At 34.6% G+C, this 26,737-nt stretch overlaps 1 protein-coding gene across 1 annotated transcript in view; it reads left to right on the forward strand.

The window, feature by feature from the left end:
- The window catches only part of LOC145291034 (uncharacterized), a 199,304-nt gene that overhangs the window by 76,898 nt on the left and 95,669 nt on the right, over window positions 1–26,737 (forward strand). The gene's annotated exons all lie outside the window — the stretch shown is intronic.

Consider the following 26,737-nt stretch of genomic DNA (forward strand, 5'->3'; position numbering starts at 1 on the left):
GTTCCCCTAGTCTTAGCCCAACCACGGGCACCCGCAAGACAGTGGGGTAGTGGTTGGTAGTGTGCCAGGGAATGTCCACACATCGGTTAGCCATAACGCACTACCTCTGGGGTCTCCTACTACTTCAAGATCTCCTATAAGTTTAGTCTGGGGCCGCAAAGCACCCAGTTACCGTATGTGGCCAACGTGGATGCACTGTAAGAGGCTTGATGATGGAGAGGCTATGTACTGGCAAGGAAAACTTATGCATAGCTGCTCCCTTTTCACCACGAGGTTAGCCAGCGGTTTTAGCTGGAAGTGATAAGGCATGCAAGCATGAACTTAACACTAACTTATACCTTACACACTAGACGCATCACAGCCCCCTCACAGATTAAGAATCCAAACGCACGCCATATATGTACAGTTCTAGGGAAATAAACTATGCTCATCGATGTTCTGTTAAGTTTTTGGCATACAGAGGGGAAAAGTGTAGTCGACAGCGCTTAAGGCTAAAGGCGGAGAACAATACTGTGACCAGAGGGCAAAAGTTTCGTAAAATTAAAATGGCAAATTAATATTATGGTTTACGAATTGCTAGCTTTGTCCTGAAATTGTGTTAATGACTTGGTGAATCAAGTGCAAGAAAGATTCAAACAATCGCCCCTAAAGTGACGGCCAGAATCTTTAAAAGATCTCTCGGTCTGAATATCTCAGTTAGCAAATAAATGGTTGACATTCAGTAAGATGCTCCATCCCTCATTTGGACAAACTGATAAAAAATGAATTAACGACGCTGACAAACACTCACGTGTAGGATAATAAATGATTGAAGCAACTCAATGAATAGAGACGATACAACACTTTAAACTAAACGAAAACTGCGTCCGGGAGAAAGAGAGCAGTAAAGAAAGCTGGGCTGAGTAATGTCAGCTGCTAATATTAAATTTTGTTGCAAAATTTGTTTAAAAAAAAATAAAAATCATTGTCTAGTTTAATTCAATGTTTATATTCAAACACTGAGATATTTACTAACGGAGGTTATTATAATTTTGAACTATCAATTCGATGACTGTAGATTCGATCCCTAGCGTGGGACGGGTAATACTCTAGCTGCATTGAAGAACTGCGATACAGGGATGCGGTCTGACAGTCGATGACTATATAAGCATCCCTTCTCTGGTTAAGCGCCGTTGTTACTGACATTTGCTGCTGCTGCTATTTAGCATAATGAAAAGCTCTTTGTAGATAAAAAATGAAACATTGTCTAGTGGTCGTTAATCTTTAAATCAACAAATGGATCACTGTCTAATGGCGGCGAATTTTTATATAAAACATTAAAATATCATTTATCAAATAGATCATCTATACAAATGAGACATGTACATATCATAGTGTGCATTTATAGTCATACGGTATAATCACATTGACACACAGGTTCCCGTCAGATCGCAGAACTTAAGAAACATTGAGCCTAGTCAATACTAAAATGGGTGACCATTTGGGAATTCCAGAACTGTATGTGCTCTCCGCTTATCCCAGCATTATTTCCAGTCAGCCTTGTGCCCCTCCATGCCACTGAACCTAAGCAATGCCGATTTAGGAGAAATGTGGTTGGAGATTGCGCACACCTTGCCAAGACATCGCTTTTTAAAGCATCATCAGTGCGGATGGACAACTGGTGTACATTCTGTTTAGTTCAAACCTACGACCTTGAGTTTTGTAATCTAACATCAATAACCAAGCAACTAGCAGTATAGCTGAGTGAACGAACCGTGTAAATTCCATTTATAAAGCAGTTCATTGTGTTATGGTTTGGAGCCTTAGCGACGAGGATTGGTTATTTGTATTACCTAGATTATTCAGACGACTATTCTTATCTTTGGTATTATTCCTTCAAGGGCATCTCGTCGAACTTGTGACACTATATGTCTAACTAGAAACCATTTCTGGTTCTGACTTGTGATGCATTCATGGCAAGAGCTCGTATATCTATCATAACTGCAGATAAATTTCTTTTTCTTTCATGTGCCTAACAATAATCGAAATGTCATTAACAGCGTTCTCTGCTGCCTAAAACATGGGCGTCTTCAAAAATCAATGCCAAGAAATATTCCATGAGTAATCACATTTTCAATTCCATTCCCGATCCTTGAACAATATCCTTCACCATTCACCATTGAAAATCAACCCCTTTCCTATCACTTATCCTCGTGTGGCTTTTGACCTTAAGTGATAATTCGTTGGTAAAAAGAAACATCAATCATACGATGATTTAAATTCAATTTGCTATTATACTAAGCTCCAAGACAGGTGATGGTTTATAGACTTCAAGTGTTATTGCGGTAATGACTACACTCGATCTGGGGGATCGGAATGCGATATAATCGATTTGATTATTCCAGACGGTATCCACCCACGCCCAGTCAATATGTGATCTGAATTCATTTCTTTTAAACTTTACGAAGAACCTGCAGACTGATTACATATTACTAATGGAAATTTCATGTCTGTTTATCTTACAACGAGACTATGCTAGTACGTCTATTAAGAATCGATATTTAGCATCTGTTTATCTGAAACTCATCTATCTTATTGGTTATATTAATAGAAATTTGGTATCTGTCTATCTCGAGTGAAAACTGTGCTATTACTGTAGGTTAATTAATAAGTTTTGTTAGTTTAATTATGGATTAAATAATAATAAAAACATACCGTGCTTCTTTGAAATAAAATTCATACGGGAAGTCATATCAACAGTTGACAAAATAAAACAAATTAATTAACAAAGTAATTTTTTAGCCTTACACACAGAGACGTAGAAAGACACGCCTGTTTATTTACATGAATACAAACGGAGAGGGCGAGTGACATGCAGTTATTCGTTTTATATACGGTCACAGGGGGAGATAACTCCAAGTTACTATAAGTCTTAAAGTACACGTCAGAATAGACCAGATAGGAGAAGCAACTCCAAATTACCTAAGCCCTTACAGTATTGAAAAATAAACAAAAATCTGGAGTCGTCAAAGGGAGACGAGTCCTAAAATTTTAACAGCATTAAAAACATGATTGCAGCTAAAATCTGTTTCACATTGATAATTCCAACAGTTATTTCTATAATCGAGATTTGATATCTTTTTATCTAAAGTTGAAATCATGCTAGTCTATTAATACTGGAGATTTGATATCTGCCTTTCAGAAGTCAGATTTGTGCAATTACTTCTATTAACTGTGGAGATTTGGTATCAATATACCTGAAGCGGAATCTACGCTCTCCCTTTTTATTAATAATGGCTATTTAGTATTTATCTGAAGCCGAACCCATATATTCTTTCTAATAACAGATTTTTATTACTTTCAATTTCCTATTCAGTTTACTATTTCAGACTAATACATTATCTTTTAATAATACACCCAGGTAGTGCTAGTATAGCGCCATTTCCTTGTCTGACTACAATCATCCTAGGAATTGCCTTTTCCTTTGGAAGAGCCCCTGAGGCACACCCAAGAGATATCGCAAAGTATAGAAAAACAAAATTATTTAGAAATCAGTTAATTACAACTTTTCAGAAAGTTTTATAAAATTCCAAGGCATCATTTTTTTTAATAAGCACAAAAGTGTCAATTTTATCCGTTTTAACCCGAAAAGCACCCCTAGGGGGACAACCGAAGTTGTCCTGTAAAATCCTAGGGGGACAACCTATCCTGTAAAATCCATTCTGTTACTTTTTTACTCATATCATGTTTAATGTTTGTGCAAAATTTCAAAAATTCCAAGTCGTAGTTATTGAGAAAAGTGCGGACAGACGAACGAACGAACAGATGAGGGTGAATTTACAAGTCCACCCTCCTTTTTTCGAGGGACCAACGATATATATATATATATATATATATATATATAGGTAAGATTAGCTATGCTTATCGTAAATATAACTGCCTTTATATACGAAATAAGCAAAAACTCCAAGGAGGCAAGTATTCACATGGAATTTCAAAACTGTAAAAGGTCTTCCCTCTTCTCCAGCAATTGAACGTTCTCGACATGAAAACGATCAAGTGATGTATAACAGATGGGACGAAAAGGTCATAATGAACGGACAGGTTAGAAAAAGTGGCGGGATGACGCGCCTGGGCGTCCCGTTTTGTGAATGCTTTGTGCAGCAGGTGAAAGGAAAGTCAACGCTATGGCGTCTTATCGACAATTGTGACGTGGATCGAATCGGCATCCCTCACTTTTATTCAAAACACTCAAATGTCAGATATAACACTCACGTGGAAACTCGGAATATCAAATATATTTCATTTTATACAAAGGGAAGGTGAAGACATTTGGGCGGTTAACAACAAGGACTGATTCCCTGGATGTGTCAGGTTCAAATCCAATTAGTACTATAATAATGCTTATATGGGTGTTGGCAACCTTCACTTCTGCAAAAATGTCAACAGTGAAACAAAGCCGGTCAAAAAAGTTGTACCATGTCGATTCACACGAATATACTTAACTAATACATCTGGACTGGTTAACAGAAAGACAACTGTAAACGTCTTGCAATTAAAAATATAACATTTTCAATAACAAATAAAAGTCTTTAGAGTTACATAATCCAAGACACAAGGAGACCTTCGCTGAATTTTCCGAGAAACTAATATTATCGTAGCTAATTATTTACTGCTTAAACTCAACTAATACATCTGGACTGGTTAACAGAAAGACAAATGTACAATCTTGCAATTAAGATATTTAAAAAAAAACAGAAAAAAGATAGATGATAGAACGTAGGTGTATCAAGCTCAAATCCATATTGTTCTATAGTACCACTATCAGTTAAGGACGTTGACAACTTTCACATGGTCTTTATTGTCAGAATGACAACAACGCAATGAAGACAGTCAATAAAGTTATGGCATACCGATTCATATTAATATATTTAACTAATACATCTGGACTTGCTAAAAAGGAAGACAAATGTAAAATCTTGCAATTATAAATGTATCATTTTCAATGACAAATAAATGTCTTTAGACATACATGTGCGGATGTTTATGCAAGACACAAGGAGACGTTTACTGAGTTTGATTCAAGGTTTTATGTTGAGAGAATAGACTTAGGAACGAGAGAGAGAGAAAGAGAGAGAGAGAGAGAGAGAGGGTTTATTTCCTTTCCATAAAACTAAATTCAAGTGAATGTAGCCTAAATCACAACCGTTTACGTTACGCCTAGCTGCTTTATTTCAAAATTTATAAATAAGTTATGATAACATTAGTCTCTTGTGCCTTGGATAAAGTAGCTAATTATTAGGGCTCGGACAACAGCATATTCTTGATGTGGTTCTAGGTTGATTAACTGTGTCGGATGATATATACTCGAAAGTCAAACCAACGAAAAGAATATTCTGTTGTCATAGCCCTACTAATTATTTACTCAAACATAATTTTCCGACTTAACGAAATGATAGCGCGCATGGACAGACATATGGACAATATTCGCTGAGATGATGAGTTTCCTACATTATGGCTTTCACGGGGAGATTAATCGGAAGACCTTAGTTTTCTCTCCGCTCAAAAATGGGATACCATTCTTCATCGTCTGTTTTGTCCACAGCCTTTGACCGATGCCTTCTCCCTCAATTTTACGTCACCCATCTTTTATTCAAATTGGGATGAGTGTTTAAAAAAATCTAGGTTGTCATGCACTTAGTATGCCCCTTGTTAGAATTCACATAAGCCAACTTAAATGGCAATGGCGCAGGAGTCCTAATATGTAATAAAAGTACTTTTAAAATGGAAATAAAGGTAGATTGTTTAACATGAACAGCGTGGATTTGCGAAAATCACCCTTTTTTAAGTCCAAGAAATGACGTGGTTCTATCGTAATCCTTTTTGAAAACCATGTTACGATGAAGTATTTCACTTCTTTATATAAAGTTAAGAATTTTTATATATTTTTATGTTCTGTATCTATTTCTGCAATAAAAAAAGAGAATCTATGAAATTTGGAATAAAACAACTAGGCATAAACGGTTGTCATGCAGGCTATATTCACTTTAATTTAGTTTTATGAAAAAGGAATAAAAATGGACTAGAAACTTTGCGTTATAATTCTGTTACCATTCGCGTTAAATGTTCACAATAGATATCAAGAAATCTTTTGGGGTTTGCTCTAAAACAACCAAAATCTTTGCGATTGATGGGATGGCTTGTTCCCTACTGGCTGAGATTTATGGTTCTGTGCAGTTCTAGGAGGATCACTCCAGGCTTTGCCTCCATCCTCTGAGAAAGGGTTCCATTATTGCTACTCGCCTTAAGCACTATGCTTCGGTCTATGTAACCAACGACCTTCTTCAGGTATATCGTTGCGAACTCGGGAATACTTAATAGTCAAATAGTCAAACTCGGGAATTCGGATAGAGTTTCGAACGGAACCTTTCATTTAATTTACAAAGGTAGTATGCTGTCGTTCCGTCAGCCATAACTGGATAGATGTCCTAAGTAATTCGCAATTGTATTTTTCTGTTGCACACACACAGAGAATTGTACATTCAACCTTCAGGAGAAGGTCACTTTTCACAATTGATTTTTTCGAGTACTCTAATCACTGCAGCATGGATATTTGTGTCCAGTAGTCACAGTAGCAGGAAGAATCTAAATATGAATAACCAATTCTCATCTCACAAATGCAGAAACGTAAGGAATGTTTTGTTATTTGAAAATCTTTGTTCCTGTTTTTATTAGCACTTGGTAACTGGTGACTCTTCTATTCTCTCAATGTTTAATCTATTTCTGTTTTTATGTGCTTGCTCGTTTATATCCTTCGTTTTCCTCCTTTGCTATCATATATAAAATACCTCCACCATAGCCCAGGGACCACGCCATACGGCTACCACGGCTCAGCCACTCGACTAAATGCTGGCTCAAATCGCCTGCTGTAGCCGATATTCTCTATGCGTCTTTGGACCTGCCTTACCATCGTCAGTTCTGGCATCGACGAGATTACCCCAGAAGTAATTTTTGAAGGTTGGACCATAATTTTAGTGATTTTATGACTACATGATGTAACGTCACCCAACACGTTGTAGCCTCAGTCGCAAACTAGACAAAGAATAGGAAATAACTTTAACTTGCTTTTTATTTTTGTATAACAACATTTATTTCCTTATTCTCTCGCCACGTGTAGCTTCTCGTTACGGCTGTGACCTCTCTCATTAATTGTTTTCTCGAACATGTTCTCGAACGTCATCCACGTCCCTGACGTGATCGTCCTCGCGAACGTGCTCTCTACTTTTTATAGTCTTCTTCTCCTTACCGTGACGTTATTTTGCTTACGGCTCGGTATTTGCGTATAGCCGTCCACACTATGTTAAAACGAGAGTTACATACATTTTTGTTTCGTAGAGATGTTCTGTTAAAATTTCAAGCAGACAACAGTCTAAACATGGGAAAGTCGAACCGACATACGATATGCATTTAGCTTATTTCATAAATCTTGAATAAACCTCTCTTTCCATTCAGACACATTAAAGAGGATAATTACCGCGGGAACATGGATCATTTCAACATCAAAGACAGCTTATTTCCTTTCACAATCGCATTTACTTTGTAGTATAAAACCGTAAAAGAAAATTAAAAAAAAAAATCACGTTTTGTATTTAATGACATGAAGAACAAAACAAAGACATTCGAGAAGCAAAGATAAGAATTTATGTATTTAATAAGCATTGCATTTAATCAAGGGAGACAACTCTTTCGCTACGAGATGCTGAAGTTATTAGTTTGCTTATGCTGACGTCATCGACTTCTATTTGATTTAATTTTCAATGGTTTGAAGTGGAACGGATGGGGGTTGGAAGGAGGAACGAAGCATATGAGGAAATAAATTAGTTGTGACAAGTGGAAGCCTCATCGTTCTTATTGTCGACCTGTCCTTATTCAGTTCCGCACATGTCCTTATTTATTATGGAAGCTATCGCGAAACATGCGTCACGCCACGATGTAGATTAACATTTTCAAAAAAGAAGAAAGGAAGGAGAAAGAGAGAGAGAAAGAGAAAGCAAAAGATAGATAGAGGGAGAGAGAGAGAAGAAGAAGAAGAAGAAGAAGAAGGGAGAGATAAAAGATTGAAGAGAAAAAGAGAAAATATAAGCTTTGAAGTACTGTAGGAATAGAAGATAGCAAGAGAGAGAGAGAGAGAGAGAGAGAGAGAGAGAGAGAGAGAGAGAGAGAGAGAGAGAGAGAGAGAGAGAGATGTACCTATTTACTATGCCTCCCCATGGGACAGAGTTAGACACCAGGGTCGTTTTTTAACGTGAAGAAAAGGTACAAAAATAAAATTGTCTCAGTCGTGAAGGATTTCTCCTCCACCGAAAGAGAACAAGAAATGGAAGTGCAGCATCTGAAGAAAGATACTACACTTTGATCTTGAGAGAGAATAGATGTAGCGTACTATGATAAAATTGATAGAGCTAGAAAGCAAAAAAGAAGTAGAAAAGGAAGTTAACAATCATATATATATATATATATATATATATATATATATATATATATATATATATTCACTAGCAAAACCCCCTGGAGTTGGCCGATTATATAATACGCTGGAATATATAGTCATCCACATACAGTACTGTTTCGCAGCTCATCAGTGCGACAACTGCCTCAAGCCAGGATCGAAACTCGACCGCCCAAATGACAGTCAAGGATTATCACTATTACGCTATACGGTTGCTGATGTGAGGGTAATGAATTTAACGATGTTTTGACATCGTTAGAATGCCTCCGCTTGATTTGTTTATACAAAGAGCGTCGCTTAATACGCTAATGGCAGTTTGTGTATCACTTCCCAATATGCTCAACCCAAGATAGGGAGCATTATATATATATATATATATATATATATATATATATATATTAGTCACGTTCACCCCTAACAAGGCACATCGTCACTTAGACGTAAGGACTACCATTTAAGACCATGCCTAGGAAAGATTAACAAGATGTTGATTTACGTTACATTTAAACTTCTACATATCAGTACAGTCAAGGAAGCAAGTAGCAGAAAGGGAATTCCAAAGTCTAGCGGTTCGGGGGAAGAAACTATTAAGGTTAGGACCTCAACAATGTAGGGGTGAAATTTTGTTGCGAATCGGGTTTGTCGGGGAAATGCACGTCGAGGGGGCACAAGTGCCACGAGTTCACCAGAGTACATTTCATTACAGCGATGGGACAGAGGTTGGAAGTTAGTTGACAAAGTGGGACTTACTAGATTGAAAACTCTTTTTTAGACCCTATCTAAGAGAGATAAGTTATAAAAATAAAAGATATTTAAATTCATGTAGATTTCGTATTTATTCTTACAGGGCCAATTACCTATATATTATTATACTGTACCCAATAGATAGTAATAATTCCAAAAGATTAAATATATATATATATATATATATATATATATATATATATATATATATATATATATATATATATATATATATATATATATAAGCTAGAATTGAAACCAACACATACAACTATCAGTCTTATATGTCAAGGTATAATCTATTAGGTTGGCGCAAAAATAATGTCGTTTTTGACGTATTTGATAAAAAAAAAAACAACATTATTTTTGCACCAACCTAATAACTCCATACATATACAAAAGAGGCAAAAATTTGTTTAACTTATAATTAGCGCATGCACACAAAAAAAAAACAACAAACAAAATAATAATAAAATAAAAATGGAGATAGTGGACGCCAGGCTAAGGTCGATTATCTCTTTAATTTTATTCCCTTAGCAAATAATATATATAAAGACTAAAAATTAAAATCGAAAATGTGACACTTGTCCATATCTCTGTTATTATATAAAAAGGAACCTTATCCGTGTGTGTATCTGCATGTGTGTGTGTGTGTGTGTGTATGTGTTCGTTCAGTATGGACTCGAAAACTGTTAGTCAAATGTTTATGAAGTTTCACACGATGGTACTTTATATGCCTGGTAGTGTTCTTAGATAGGTTTTGTGTTGGAATGTTTCTGATAAGTATCTACAATCGAAATAATCCGATGAAGAGAGGAACGGGCGATTTTGATCAAGTTAGCACCTTACACAGCCTAACATCACAAGTTCATTTGAGAAGTTTTATTACCCCACAAGCCGAATGGACTTACATATAAAAATCAACAGTAGTTTTTTTTTTTAATATGACAGGGGCGCGTTTGAAATGAAGGCTTCTATTTAAAGCATACTTGAACCATGGTACTTGAGCTTTTTATTTTATTTTAAATCAAGATATAAGAAAATAATTTTATAAAATCGACAGTAAGTTCTCTACAGTGCAATGTAGATGCCAATGTATTGTGGACTATGTCACTGTGGGGAGGCATGTGAAGCTTCCTAATGGTACACCGCGATGGATCCTCAACTAGAATAGGCAATCAATCAATTTAATGAAAAGATAAGTGATTTCATAAATTCCGATAACAATAAAAATATGGGAGTGTGAAACATTCGTTGATCATCAATCAAACATTTTAATAGAAGAAAAGAGGGAGGGAGGAAGATAAAGAGAAAGAAAAAGAGAGCGAGACAGAGATAAAGGAAGAAAGAAAGGGGAGATAAAAAATTATTAAAGAAGAAGGAGGAGAAACGGAAAAAATATAAGCTTTGAAGAACGGTAGAAATAGAAGAATGTGAGAAATAAGGTGAGGGACAGAGAGATAGACACAGATGTAGCGTAGTATGATAAAATTGTATGTATATATATATATATATATATATATATATATATATATATATATATATATATATATATATATCTCAAGGAGTAACAATCGCGTTTCCAAGCCAAACGCTTCTGTAATCTTTAAGAGAATATAAATAATACTATACATAAAGTAATCCCAACCAAATAAAAAATGTCGATTCAACCATAAAAAGAAATAAAGCTTGCCATGAAAGACACAATTCAGGACAGTAAATTATAATTTACAAGAATTTATTCTTCGAGAGGATACTCAAAAAAAAAAAAAGAATGAGATTTCCTTAATCTGAGGATTTCAATGAATGCATTCTTTTCATCAGCCTACATTATACTTAGGATTAAAACCTTCAGCAAACGGAAACTTACATACGACGTCATACTTATAGCCGTTTTACCACATGTGATGAATTTAATTCTGAATGCCGGCGATACTAACACCACAATTACGAATTATATAAAGCTTCTATCCGCGTGGTTGACGTAACGAGAGCAAATTACCCCCGTGGATAAATAAATAGCTCGATTTTTATCCGTTTTGTTATGGTTTTGTTCGAAATTTCGTGCATATTTGCGAGTTCAAGAAAAAAGATTCCCGAGTGAGACAAGATAACCCCTAAGAAAGTTTGAGGTTATATCGGCCGAAACGTTGTAAGAATAGGGAGATGACAACAGTAGTCCAACTAAACCAAATAAATACTAATTATACGCTACGTGAAAGCTCTTTGGTCAAACTACTCGGCTTTTTTTCTTCTTTTGTTACAAAGAGGTCACTACTTATCAAGGCCCGTAGGCCACTGAAGGATAAGAGTTAATGGGGTATACATTAGTTAATAGGATTATAGCGTAGTAATCATAAGTAGTGAAAATTTTGATAATTGGATTACTTAGGCGGGCGGTTCACAAAGAACTTGTTTACTGTGGACTTGAAGGCAAATTGTAGTCAGCTTGAAAGCAGGCAATCGGAAGAGAGTTCCACAGGCGTGCAGTTCTAAGAAGGAAGCTCTTTTCATGGAATCTACATTTAGGGTTAGGCACAGATGAAGAATGTGAGAAATTATTGATAGTTGTTTTGGTTAGACGAGTGTTTTTCATAAGAATTGTAGGGAAACGTGCGACTTACCTAACTAGCACGTGTGCATAATTCAACGGGTCGGTCGTGGAATGAAATGAATGAAGAAGAAAGAAACAAAAATGGCTGCCTTATCTCTTTATATGCCTGCAATGTGACCACACGATATGCAAATGAGATGCTCCTAGTTGGAGATAAAAGAGGGTGTATTTTTTTAGAGGGACGTTTATTTTGAAGTTTGATTTCGAAGAAATAAGTTGAATTAGTAGAAGTTCGTTTAGAGTTGAGAGAAGGTGCGTTACGTATACAAAAGTTTGGAAGTTTGGACAACAGTGTCAACCTTACCCAGGAAATTATTGGTGTGACGGGCGGAAAAAATAACACTCAAGTTAATGAATTATAAGCTAGTTTGGCTCTCGGTGTGCGGTGACTCGAAAGACAGAAAATGGATAGATTCGACTTTCGCTTGATACCTGAGTTTGATGGATCTACCACGACCGTCTGTCGTTGAATGGGTGAAAAAGGCTGAGAAGATCTGTACACTGTGCAGAATTAAAGAACCAGCCACAGTCATTCCTTTGAGGTTAAACGGAGGGGCCTATGCAGTCTACCAGCAACTGAGGGATGAACCAGACTGGGATACAATCAAACACAGTCTGTATACAGCGTTTAGTACAGATCCTTTTGTTGCAACAGTTCACGACCCGGCGACTTCACCCTAAGGAAACAGTTGATGTGTACCTAGCCGACCTACGAAAGTTGTCGGTACCAACGATAAGATATTAAGATGTGCTTTTTTAGTAGGCTTACCTGAGGAGGTCAGCAAACTGTTGCGGGCATCGTCACGAATTGATGCATTGACAACAGACGAGTTATTAGCCCGAGCTCGAAACATCTGTAACGAAGAGGAGCCAATTGCAGCAGCAACTAGTATTCAACATGCAACAGTCGAACCGCAGGGAAGCAATGTACATTCTCTCCCAGGTAGTAATAAGCGTGTAGACCCAGTGTGCTATAAATGTGGGGAGGCCAATCATTTTGCAAAGGATTGCCGAAGTGATAGGAGGTGTGTATATCCACGAGCACAGAGAACAGTACAATGCTATCGCTGCAATAAGTATGGGCATATATCTCGCAACTGTTCGGGAAACGACGTTGGGGGCAAGGTACTATCGCCACCCTTACCCCTTGCCAACCAATAAACACAGGATTTCCGGTCATTGGCGTTAAAATTGACGATGTGCAGTGTTCAGCACTCATAGACACGGGGTGTTCCCGGTCTATAGTTAGAGCACATTACTGTCAGATGTGGCGGGAGCAACCAGTTGGTATTATGACGATCAATGGTTTATCCCGAGCGTGTTGTGGTGAAGGGATAGTCACGATCTGTACTAAGAAGGGTGACACAGCCAAAGTTGATGTTCTGGTGATGCAAGAAAAACCCCTTGGCTATGACATGTTGATTGGAATTGATGCAATACAAGCACTAGGAGGCGTCATAATCACAGCGACTGGAGATGTAATGCTTGGAGAAAGAAAAGAAGTCTGTCAGCCATGTCTATTGAAGAAAAGGACTTCTGTGCTACGTTTGACGACAACGAAAAGGCGTGGACTGCAAAGTGGAAATGGACTATGAGCCAGGCACCGGATCGGCCGTGCAACACCATTCCAGAGTATGCAGTTTCCACAAAGAATAGGGCCGCATATGAAGAAGAACTTCAGAGGTGGATTGATAACAGATGGTTAATACCGTACCCAGAGGAACGTCTGGGACCACCCAAAGGATTAATTCAGCTCATGGCTGTTGAACAACCTACTAAAGACAATTGCCGAATTGATCCGGCACCGTCCCAATGGCAAAAAGGGTAGCTTGAGGTGGAGGACAACTGGTATCGAGTAGGAATGGATGTAACGCATTAGGGGGCAAGCATTTTTTTTACCTTGACAGATTGTGGTCCGACACGTTTCACGATATGGCGCCTGTTGACACGACAGGATGCATCTAGCATTATACGACAGTTGAGAGCTGTCTTTTTTGAACGTGGTGCCCCGCTGGAAATTCTGACTGATAACGCCACTACGTTTCGATGTCAAGAATTTCAGAAATTTATGCAGGAATGGGGGATAAGAATACGTTACCAATGTGCATATTTTCCAGAAGGTAACGGTATAGCGGAGCGGTGTCACCGCACCATTAAAAGAATTGCGGCCAGGACACTGTGTTCTATTCCAGAAGCTGTGTACTGGTATAATGTGACACCAAAGGACGATGCAACACCAGAAACTGCACCAGCTAATGGGATTTACCGCTATGAACAGCGTAGAAAAGGAATTGATGTAACACCATCAGTGGTTAGCGTTGTCAATACACCATCTCAAGTGGGAGACCGTGTTTGGGTAAAACCCCCAAATGCTGGGTGCACTGTAAAATTTTGCAGAGGAAAAATTGACAAAATCATAAGTCCTCAGACCATGTTGATTAATGGTGTACCACGTCATGTAAAAGATATCCATCCCTGTTATAACTTTTCTGATTCTGAGGATAATGAGGAAGATCACATACAGTTCAGGGATGATCCTGATCGCCTACTGCCCCTACAGGTGAGCATAGAAACACTACCTAAAGAACCAGATGAGGGAATGATGGAACATACTAGTGGCAATAGTGATGAGAACGATGGACATGAGGAAGTAATACCACCCGTTCTTCATCAAAGTACCCGAGAAAGACAAATACTGCCCACCCGCCGTGATTGTGAAACACCGCCTATAGCACCACGAGAGGGGATGATGGAGCATACTGAGGAAGATGGAACCGAGGAAGTGATGCCTCCGATTCTTCGTAGGAGGACTCGACAAAGACGGATACTGCCCCCTTGCCTTGATTGTGAAACACCACATAGGGAACCACAAGTGGGATAATGGAACAGACTGGTGGCAATAACGGTGGTAATGAGGAAGATGGCAATGAGGAAGTGCTTCTCCCGATTCTTCGAAGAAGTACCCGACAAAAACGACTGCTTCCCTACCCTGTGTGTGATTATGAGATCAGGGGGGAGTGTAGGGAAACGTGCGACTAACTATCTAGCACGTGTGCATAATTCAACGGGTCGGTCGTGGAATGAAATGAATGAAGTAGAAAGAAACAAAAATGGCTGCCTTATCTCTTTATATGCCTGCAATGTGACCACACGATATGCAAATGAAATGTTCCTGGGTGGAGATAAAAGAGGGTTGATTTTTTAGAGGGACGTTCATTTTGAAGTTGGATTTCGAAGAAATAAGTTGAATTAGCAGAAGTTCGTTTGGAGTTGAGAGAAGGTGCGTTACGTATACAAAAGTTTGGAAGTTGGAAGTTTGGACAACAGTGTCAACCTTACCCAGGAAATTATTGGTGTGACGGGCGGAAGAAATAACACTCAAGTTATTGAATCATAAGAATTTGGGGAGGGGGACCATAGATTGAAGCTCAGACGAGCACTTGCCATGAAAATAGCGAAAAAGCAGAGACAGGCTCGCAACGTCTTTTCTATGGGAAGAGGTTGCAGGGAAGAGAAACGGGCATCCCCCACTAAGCTACGAAGTCTATTTTGAACTCTGTGAAGGCAGTATAAGCTGCTTCTAGCAGGTCCTGCCAGATGTGGCAACAGTACTCCATCATTGGCCGTACTTGGCTTTTATATAGGTAGAGAACCGCTTCAGGCTTAACATTCACATGAATTGTAATAAATACACTGAGGACATTGCCAAGGTTGCAGCAAAGAAGGCGGACTCTTTATAGTGGTAGAAAATTACTCACACCTGAGTGTACACTTTATTTCTACAAAACCACAATTCGCCCGTACATAAAGTATTGTTGTCGACGGAAATGCGGAAAATGCGCCAGACCGTGGAAAGGAGAGAAACACAAAGAGCTCCGAAAAAAGGCCAAATGCAAACTGGGTACGATATATTCACGATTTGTAGTACAGGTTTGATAATATCAAACATTAACATATTAAATAGTACTTCTTTTTTTATTACATTTTCACCCCAAACAAGACCCATTGCCATTTTAATGTAGAAGGCTACTATCAGGGACATAAGCTACAGAGGTACCATGTAGGAGTTGGGCAGCAAGATGTCGGTTCACGTTACACTTGAACTTCTGCATGTCAGTACAGTTAGGGAAGCAGGGACCCGGAAGGGAATTCCAAAGTCTAGCGGTTCTAGGGAAGAAACTACTGGAGTAGAAGGCTCTCTGACATCTAGGGATCTACTGTGAAGGGGTGGGATTTAGTTGCTTGTCGGGTTTGTCGGGGATGTTTACGTTGAGGGGGTACAAGTGCTTGCAGTACGTCAGAGCATTCACCGTTAAAGTACTTGTAGAACAGGTAGAGGGATGCTACATTTCGTCGATGGGATAAAGGCTGAAGCTGAGATGACAGTTCAGGACCTATCAGGTTGGCGACTCTCTTTTGAACCTTGTCTAGGAGTGAGAGACTAGTAGCAGATGCACTAGCTCAAATATGACAATAATACTCCATACATGGGCGAATGGTGGCCTTATAGTGGTACAGGATACTTTCGGGCATTAGTAGCTTTCTAGCACGGTAGAGAGAACCTACCTTCCTCGCAGCGGTCCTGGCAATACTCTCGATGTAATTGTTCCAACTCATGTTTCCTGTGAACGTTAAGCCGAGGAGCTTAAAAGATGTACTTTCAGATAAAGAGCCTTTGGCCATAGCTGTTGGTGGTAACGAAGGTTTCTTGGAATTATTGGAGGAAACAAGTTTATCTTGGCAGAATTGAATGTGACCATCCATTTTAGTCTCCATTCCACTACAAATCGGAGGTCACCGTTCAGTGTTTTTGACGTTTCTTTAGATATGTGTTCATTTGTTTTCCTATCCTATCTGTTATAGAGCGTATGTCATCAGCATATATACCCATCTCAGAGGCAATTTTATCATGGAGGTAATTTATGAATATTAGGAATAATAGAAGCCCAAGGATAGACCCTTGAGGCACTCCCCCATTTATATCATATTATTTAGATGTACGACCGTCGAGGACAACCTGGAATTTTCTCTTTACTAAGAAGGATTTAATTATGTTAAGTATTCTTCCAGTGATACCGCATGATCTGATTTTCCTGAGAAGACCTTCATGCCATACCCTGTCAAAAGATATATTTAGATTTATTTAGAGCTACCGCTCTACTCTTCTCTGCTTTGTCCAGTGGATGGTATGTACGTTCAGAGATTACAGTTTGGATGTCTGCTGTGGAACGAGCTTGCCTAAATCCATATTGTTGGTCGGTCAAAAGTTTAGCATCAGTAAGGTGATGGGCTAGAGCTTGGTTAATTATGGACTCAAATATTTTGGCGAAAAGTGGGAGGAGGCTAATGAGGCGATAATTTACTGGGTCAGTTCTTTCGCCAGAATTCTTGAAAACTGGTACAACAGAAGCAGTTTTCCAGCAGGCAGGAAAGCAAGGTTCATTAAGGCATTCGTCGTAAAGTTTGGAGAGAACTGGAGCTACTCGACGAAGAACTTTTTTAATAGCACAGCCCGGATGAGATCAGGTCCACATGCATTTGTAGTGTCAAGATTTTTATGAAAGCATGCACCTTAGGAGTGATTTTCAGATCATCTACTGTGGCGTCTGTTCGCAATGGAAAGTCGGGGAGAGGGTGGTTAGCAGGGTCCAGTGTGGAGTTGGAGGCAAACCGACTGGCAAGCATGTTAACCTTCTCGGTTGCTGAGCAAACGACCCCATGATTGTTGGATAGTGGGGGAATAGTTGATTCCATATTATTTACTACACTGTTGTAGATTTTCCAGAAGTCACGGGTTCCTAATTTCTGTACTTCGATGCGGTTTTTTGTGGTTTCAGTAAATTCTCTCTTAGCTGTCGCTATTTCTTTCTTACAGTTATTTTTGGCTTCTATATACTTCTATCTGTTTGAGCTGGACTTATGTCGGTTAAATCTGCGGTACGCATGCTGCCTTTGCACAATGACAGCTGTACAAGTAGAAGTAAACAATTGGGGAGAGTGGGGGCTTGCTATAAAATTTCTGCGTGGAAACATGTGCTTCAATTGCCGTTTTGAACCGTTCAGTGGTCTCATTTGCGCACTGTTCAGCAGGAAGTGAAAAGATATTGCGCCATGGGGCGTCTCTGATGAGATTCCTGATGGCTTCCCAGTTAGCCTTTTTATAATATCTCGCTGTTTTGAGCCATGGCTCTTCAGGTTTGGCTCTAGATTATAGGGCGATTGCATGATCGGCGTTACCAAGTGAGCTGTGGGCATTCGTTACACAATCATCGGGAACTGTGGTCAGAAACAGATCTAGAAGTGATGCGTGTTTTTCTTGCTGATCTGGGAAACGGGTTGGAAACGTAACCATCAGTGATAGGGAATGAGATATAGAGAAACTATGTGTTGTGGCACCAGCTGCGTCAGTGTAAGTAGAAATCCAAGCCGGTTGTTGTGGTGGACATTGAAGTCACCAAATACATGCACTTGTGTGCTAGTGTCGAGGGAAAGTGCTGTATCTATGCTGTCACAGATTTTGTTTATTAGAGTACAGTCCTGGGTCGAGGGAGAGCGGCAAAGAAAATAAAAGTAACTAATGTTATATTGCATATTAAAAATGATTATGATTATCTTAATACATAGAAAATTTTTTTTGCGTATTATTTGGATTCGTCGGACTACTGTTTTCATCTTACGTGTCATTTTCACAACGTTTCGGTTGATATAACTTTCGATCTGCTTCAGGTGTATTTTGAACTCTGGAATGTTTCTGTCGAACTCGAGAATTTGGACGAAATTTCGAACCGAGCCCTTTATTTACTTCACGGGAATTTAACACGATATCTGAAATATTTGAATTTTCAAATGAAAGATATCCCTAGAAACCGTTTAAAATACTCCAGGGACACTTAACATACAATTTGTAATTACTTAGGACTGCTACCCAGCCATGGTTGACGGAACGAGAGTATGCTAACGCCGTGAATTATATTAATGGGTTCGTTCGAAATTGGACTCCAAAATTCCCGAGTTCGGCAGAAACATTTCCGTGTTCGACAGAAAGATTCCCAAGTTCAACAACTTACAATTGAAGAAGATCGAAGGTTACATCGTCTTAAAATTTGCGAAAATAACATTCAAGACGAGAATAATCCAAATAATACGCATCAGCAATCGTAAACAAAACAATTCAGAAATATACTCAGATTATATATAGAAAGGGATTTTATGGCAGAGAACTACCTGCAGAGTAGATGTACCGTAAAAAGAAAAAAATTCCAATGCCAATCCCAAACTGAGGACTTGAACCAATAATAACCTGCCGTACATAAAAATTGTCGCTTCCTATGTCAAACAATAACGATGTAACGTATTTGGATTAATGCGATTAATATCACCGTTTCTCTCATTCCGCGGTAACCGGTAAATGAGCTGTTCTAAATCTATTCATCATTTTATGGCACCTTTTTTCAAAAGGCCTTTGCAAATCTAGAGAAAGAACGATTCCTCTTACTCCCGCCACGAACAGCACTTCCTCATCACGTTGTAATTCGAATGTCAGATTCTATTAGACCTCACACAATTTCCAACTTTTCTTCTAAACTTATGAAGCGTTCTCTAAACGAGAATTCATGGCCCAAAACAAAATGGTTCATTGCATGAATTTAATTACACGCATATTACTACACGATAGATTTTTTAATATTATATATATACATACATATATATATATATACACATTACACACACACACATATATATGTATCTATATGTGTGTATACATGTATATACACACATATATACACGCATGTATACATATATACACACACATATATATACACACATATATACATATATACACATGCATATATACATATATACATATATATACACATGCATATATACATATATACATATATATACACATGCATATATACATATATATACACATGCATATATACATATATACATATATATACACATGCATATATACATATATACATATATATACACATGCATATATACATATATACATATATATACACATGCATATATACATATATACACACACATATATACATATATACACATGCATATATACATATATACACATGCATATATACATATATACACACACATACATACATATATACACACACATACATATATACATATATATACACACATACATACATATATACACACACATACATATATACATATATATACACACATATACATATATACATATATATACACACATACATATATATACACATATATATATACACACACATATATATACATACATATACACACACATATATATACATACATATACATATACAAATACATATATACACATACATATATATACACACATATACACATGTATATATACGCATACACACAATATATATACATACACAAATATATACACACATACACACATATATATACACATACACACACATATATATACACATACACACACATATATATATACACATACAAACACATATATATACATAAACACAACTATATACACACATACACACATATACATATACACACATATACATATACACACATATATATATAAACATATACACACATATATATACATACATATACATATATATATATACATATGTACACACACACTTATACATATATAGACACATATATACATACATATATACACACATACATATATATACATATATATACACACATATATATATATACACCCACACACCTATATATACATACATACATATGCACCCACACATATATATATACACACACATATAGATACATATATACACACATATATATGCACACACATATATATAGATATCTATACACACACATAGATATATACATATACACATATAGATTTAGATATATATATATACACATATATATACACACATATAGATATATATATATATACACCTATAGATTTAGATATATATATATACACACATATATACACACATATAGATATATATACACATGCATATACACACATATATACACACATATAGATATATATATATACACATACATATACACACATATAGATATATATATGTATATACACATATATATACACATATATAGATATATATATGTATATACACATATATATACACACATATATACACACATATAGATATATATATACACATATATATATGCACACATATAGATATATATATACACATATATATACACACATATATATATACACATATATATACACACACATGTATATACACATATATATACACACACATATATATACACACACATATATATATATACACACACATATATATACACACACATATCGATATATATATACACATATATATACACACATATCGATATATATATACACATATATATACACACATATAGATATATATATGCACATATATATACACACATATAGATATATATACACACACATATAAATACACACATATAGATATATATATATGCACATATATATACACACATATAGATATATATACACACACATATAAATACACACATATAGATATATATATACACACATATATATATACACATATATATACACACATATAGATATATATATACACAAATATATATATACACACATATAGATATATATATATATATACACATATATATATACACACATATAGATATATATATACACACATATATATACACACATATAGATAAATATATATACACACATATATACACACACATATAGATATATATATACACACATATATATACACACATATAGATATATATATACACACATATATATACACACATATAGATATATATATACACACATATATATACACACATATAGATATATATATACACACATATATATACACACATATAGATATATATATACACACATATATATGCACGCATATATATATACACACATATATATACACACATATAGATATATATATATATATACACACATATATATATATACACACATAAATATATATATACACACATATATATACACACATATAGATATATATTTACACACATATATATACACACATATAGATATATATTTACACACATATATATACACACATATAGATATATATTTACACACATATATATACACACATGTAGATATATATTTACACACATATATATACACACATATAGATATATATATATATACACATATAGATATATATATACACACATATATATACACATACATATAGATATATATATATATATACACATATAGATATATATATACACACATATATATACACATACATATAGATATATATATATATATACACATATATATACACACATACATATAGATATATATATACACACATATATATACACCCATATAGATACACACATATAGATATATATATATATACACATATAGATACACACATATAGATATATATATACACATATATATATATACACACATATAGATATATATATATACATATATATATACACACATAGATAGATATATATACATATATATATATATACACACATAGACAGATATATATACACATATATATACACACATAGATAGATATATATACACATATATATACACACATAGATAGATATATATACACATATATATACACATATATAGATATATATACACATATATATACACATATATAGATATATATACACATATATATACACATATATAGATATATATACACATATATATACACATATATAGATATATATACACATATATATACACATATATAGATATATATACACATATATATATACACATATATTTACACACATATATATACACACATATAGATATATATACACACGTATAGATAGATATATATACACACATATAGATATATATACACACACATATATATATAGACACATATATATACACACATATAGATATATATACAAATATATATACACACATATAGATATATATATACACATATATATCCACACATATAGATATATATATACACATATATATCCACACATATAGATATATATATACACATATATATCCACACATATAGATATATATATATACACATATATATCCACACATATATATATATGTATACACATATATATCCACACATATAGATATATATATATACACATATATATCCACACATATAGATATATATATATACACATATATATCCACACATATAGATATATATATATACACATATATATCCACACATATAGATATATATATATACACATATATATCCACACATATAGATATATATACACACATATATATCCACACATATATATATATATACACATATATATCCACACATATAGATATATATATACACATATATATCCACACATATAGATATATATATATATACACATATATATCCACACATATAGATATATATATATATACACATATATATGCACACATATAGATATATATATATACACATATATATGCACACATATAGATATATATACACACATATATATCCACACATATAGATATATATATACACATATATATGCACACATATAGATATATATATACACATATATATGCACACATATATATATATACACACACATACAGATATATATACACACATATATACACACATATAGATATATATATACACATATATGCACACATATAGATATGTATATATAGACATATATATATATATAGATATATACATACACACCCCCATATATATAGACACATATATATAGATATATACATACACACACCCATATATATAGACACACATATATAGATATATACATACACACACCCATATATATAGACACATATATATAGATATATACATACACACACCCATATATATATATGGATTTATAGATATATACATATATATACACATCCACACACACATATATATATACACACCCACACACACATATATGTATACACACCCACATATATATAGATATATATACACACACATATATATATATACACATATACACACATATATATATGCACACATATATATACATATACACACACATATATATGCACACATATACATATAAACATATATATATACATATATACACATATATATATACATATATACCTATACACACATATACATATAAACATATATATGCATGTATACCTATACACACATGCACAGATAAACATATATATATATATACATATATATACATATATACCTATATATATACACATGTATATACATATACACACATATATATACATATACACACACATATATATATATATACATATACAAACACATATATATATACATATACAAACACATATATATGCATAGACACACACATATATATACATATATGTATACATACACATACATATATGTATACATACACACATATATACATATACACATATACACAACACATATACACACACATATATATACATATATATACACACATTAATATACACATATATATACACTGACATAAATATACACATATATCTATATACACATATATCTATATACACATATCTATACATACATTCACACATGTTTATACACACTCACACATATATACACACATACCCACAAATATATATATATATATATTTATAAATCAGTTAAAGGCTTAATATTGTCATTGATTTATATAATAATTAAATGAATGACTTTGCGTTACGAAACAGTTGCTGCCAGGAACTGTGCATGTCAACGTATTTAAAGGAATAAATTTTAAGATGACCAACATCTTGGAATTTGACATATAGACTTTTGTCACTTATTTGTTATATTTGTAATTACATTGAGTTTCATAAATTAATGTTTGGTACAAATAAAACGTGAAAAATAATTGAAAAATATATTCCCGCACACACACGCATACACACATTGTATAAAAGGAATGTGTGTGTATGTGGGTGTGTGCGCGTGTATGTGTGAATTCGTTTTCTATGAACTCAAAAACGGCTAGGTTAATTTTAAAAACATTCACACATAGGTACTCGACTGTTCTTACGGAGGTTTTGTATAGGAATGCGCCTAATAAATATCGATAATCGAAAAATTCCGATTGAAGAGGGAAGTCCGAACATTAACACTTTTATATAACCTAACAACACAAGTGAATTTGAGAAGTTTTATCACTGCACAAGCAGAAAGGCCAGGCACATAAAATCAACAGTAGGCTCTTTGATATAACAGGGACCCGTTAGGAAATGAATGTTTCTGTTTAGAGCACAATTCAACCAGGATATTTGATTTTTGTTCTTTAACTTTAATTAAGGTAATTATGTAAAAATAATTTCAAACTATCCAAAAGAAATACAAATATTGGGGAACGACTGAAATAAATCTATCGTTATGATAATTATACAATGGAGAGGAAAAACCTATTTTTTTCTTTCCGATAGTTTGATATACAACCTTCCCCCTCGATTTGGTCTTGAAAAGTAAGAGTGGAACCCGGTCTGCTGACCCTACCTTCTTAATTATTGAATTTTTTTCAACCTCTATTAAATGTTATCCCTTCGTCATCGTTATTACTTTGGATACAAAAAACTCAGTCGTTTTTTTAAACAGCTATAATAAAGTTTTGTACCCCTAAAAATGATTATATATATATATATATATATATATATATGTGTGTGTGTGTGTGTAGTTATCGATATACAGTCCTGTTTCGTTGTATTATAACTCATCAGTGCCGCTAGACTAGCAGTTCTCCCAAGGCGAGGATTGAACCTAGATCCATCCCGTTGATAGTCAGCAGTTCTGCTGATTTAGCCACGGAAGCGCTGACCGCAAATAACCTCGCCAAATGTCTATTTTAAACAAACATCCGTCCATCATCTTTATAGTGCTCAAACCGCTTATTTATAAACAAACAGCGAGACTCGCAATTTCTAGTAAATTAAGTAGCAGGTGAGATTATTAACCACAGTGCTCTACCCAAAATGAGGGGTTTAAAATATATTTGTAGTTATCGACATACAGTCCTGCTTCGTCGTATCACAACTTTTCAAGAAAAAATATGAAAACAAACAAAGATATTCTTCGAGTTTGAACAGATATTTGTTTACTTTAGGTATTAATAGAATGTTTTAATTTCCGGAAATTTCAGAATTTTTTTTACCTAACTTCTATAGATTACTAAAACAATTACATAAAAAATTACCTATCTATCGTGGATTACTAAAAAAATGTTTTTTAATATTTAGTGAAAGAAATTTCTATTGTGCTTTGATAATCATGTAGTTAAATATACAAAAAGTGATGAAATAATAGCTCGAACCATTTTTGCTGTAGAAATAATTATCATATGAAGAGCGTCTGTAATATTATGATTTTGTAGGACAGTCTTAGGATGTACTCGTACAAAAGAGGCCCGTGCGTAAATAAGTTTCATTTTGAGCAACATGACCTTAAAATATTCAATAGATAAAGTAAGCCGCAAATTTTGGCTAAAAGACAATGCATGTTTATCCGAGAACTATAAAGCGAATATAAATATTTATATATATATATATATATATATATATATATATATATATATATATATATATTATATATATATATTATATATATTATATATATATATATTATATATATATATATTATATATATATGTATATATGCTTTTGTCAGCCATTTTCCTCGAGCACATTCGATCATTGATCGTGGTCAGGAGCAATTTTGTTATTGTTAAAGAGGTTTCTTTTTTTCTGTTTCCTTTTCATACACAATGAATTTTATTTTGACTTTTAGTCATTGGTTGACTTTTCTTTGGTCATTTTGATTTAAGTCTTCTGTTAAGGAGGGAAGGTTTAAGAAGTATATGGTGATTTCTTTGAAACTATCAGTCAATAT

Source organism: Euprymna scolopes, chromosome 12, assembly GCF_053919585.1.
Source record: "Euprymna scolopes isolate OS-2025 chromosome 12, ASM5391958v1, whole genome shotgun sequence".
Taxonomy (NCBI): Eukaryota; Metazoa; Mollusca; class Cephalopoda; order Sepiida; family Sepiolidae; genus Euprymna; species Euprymna scolopes.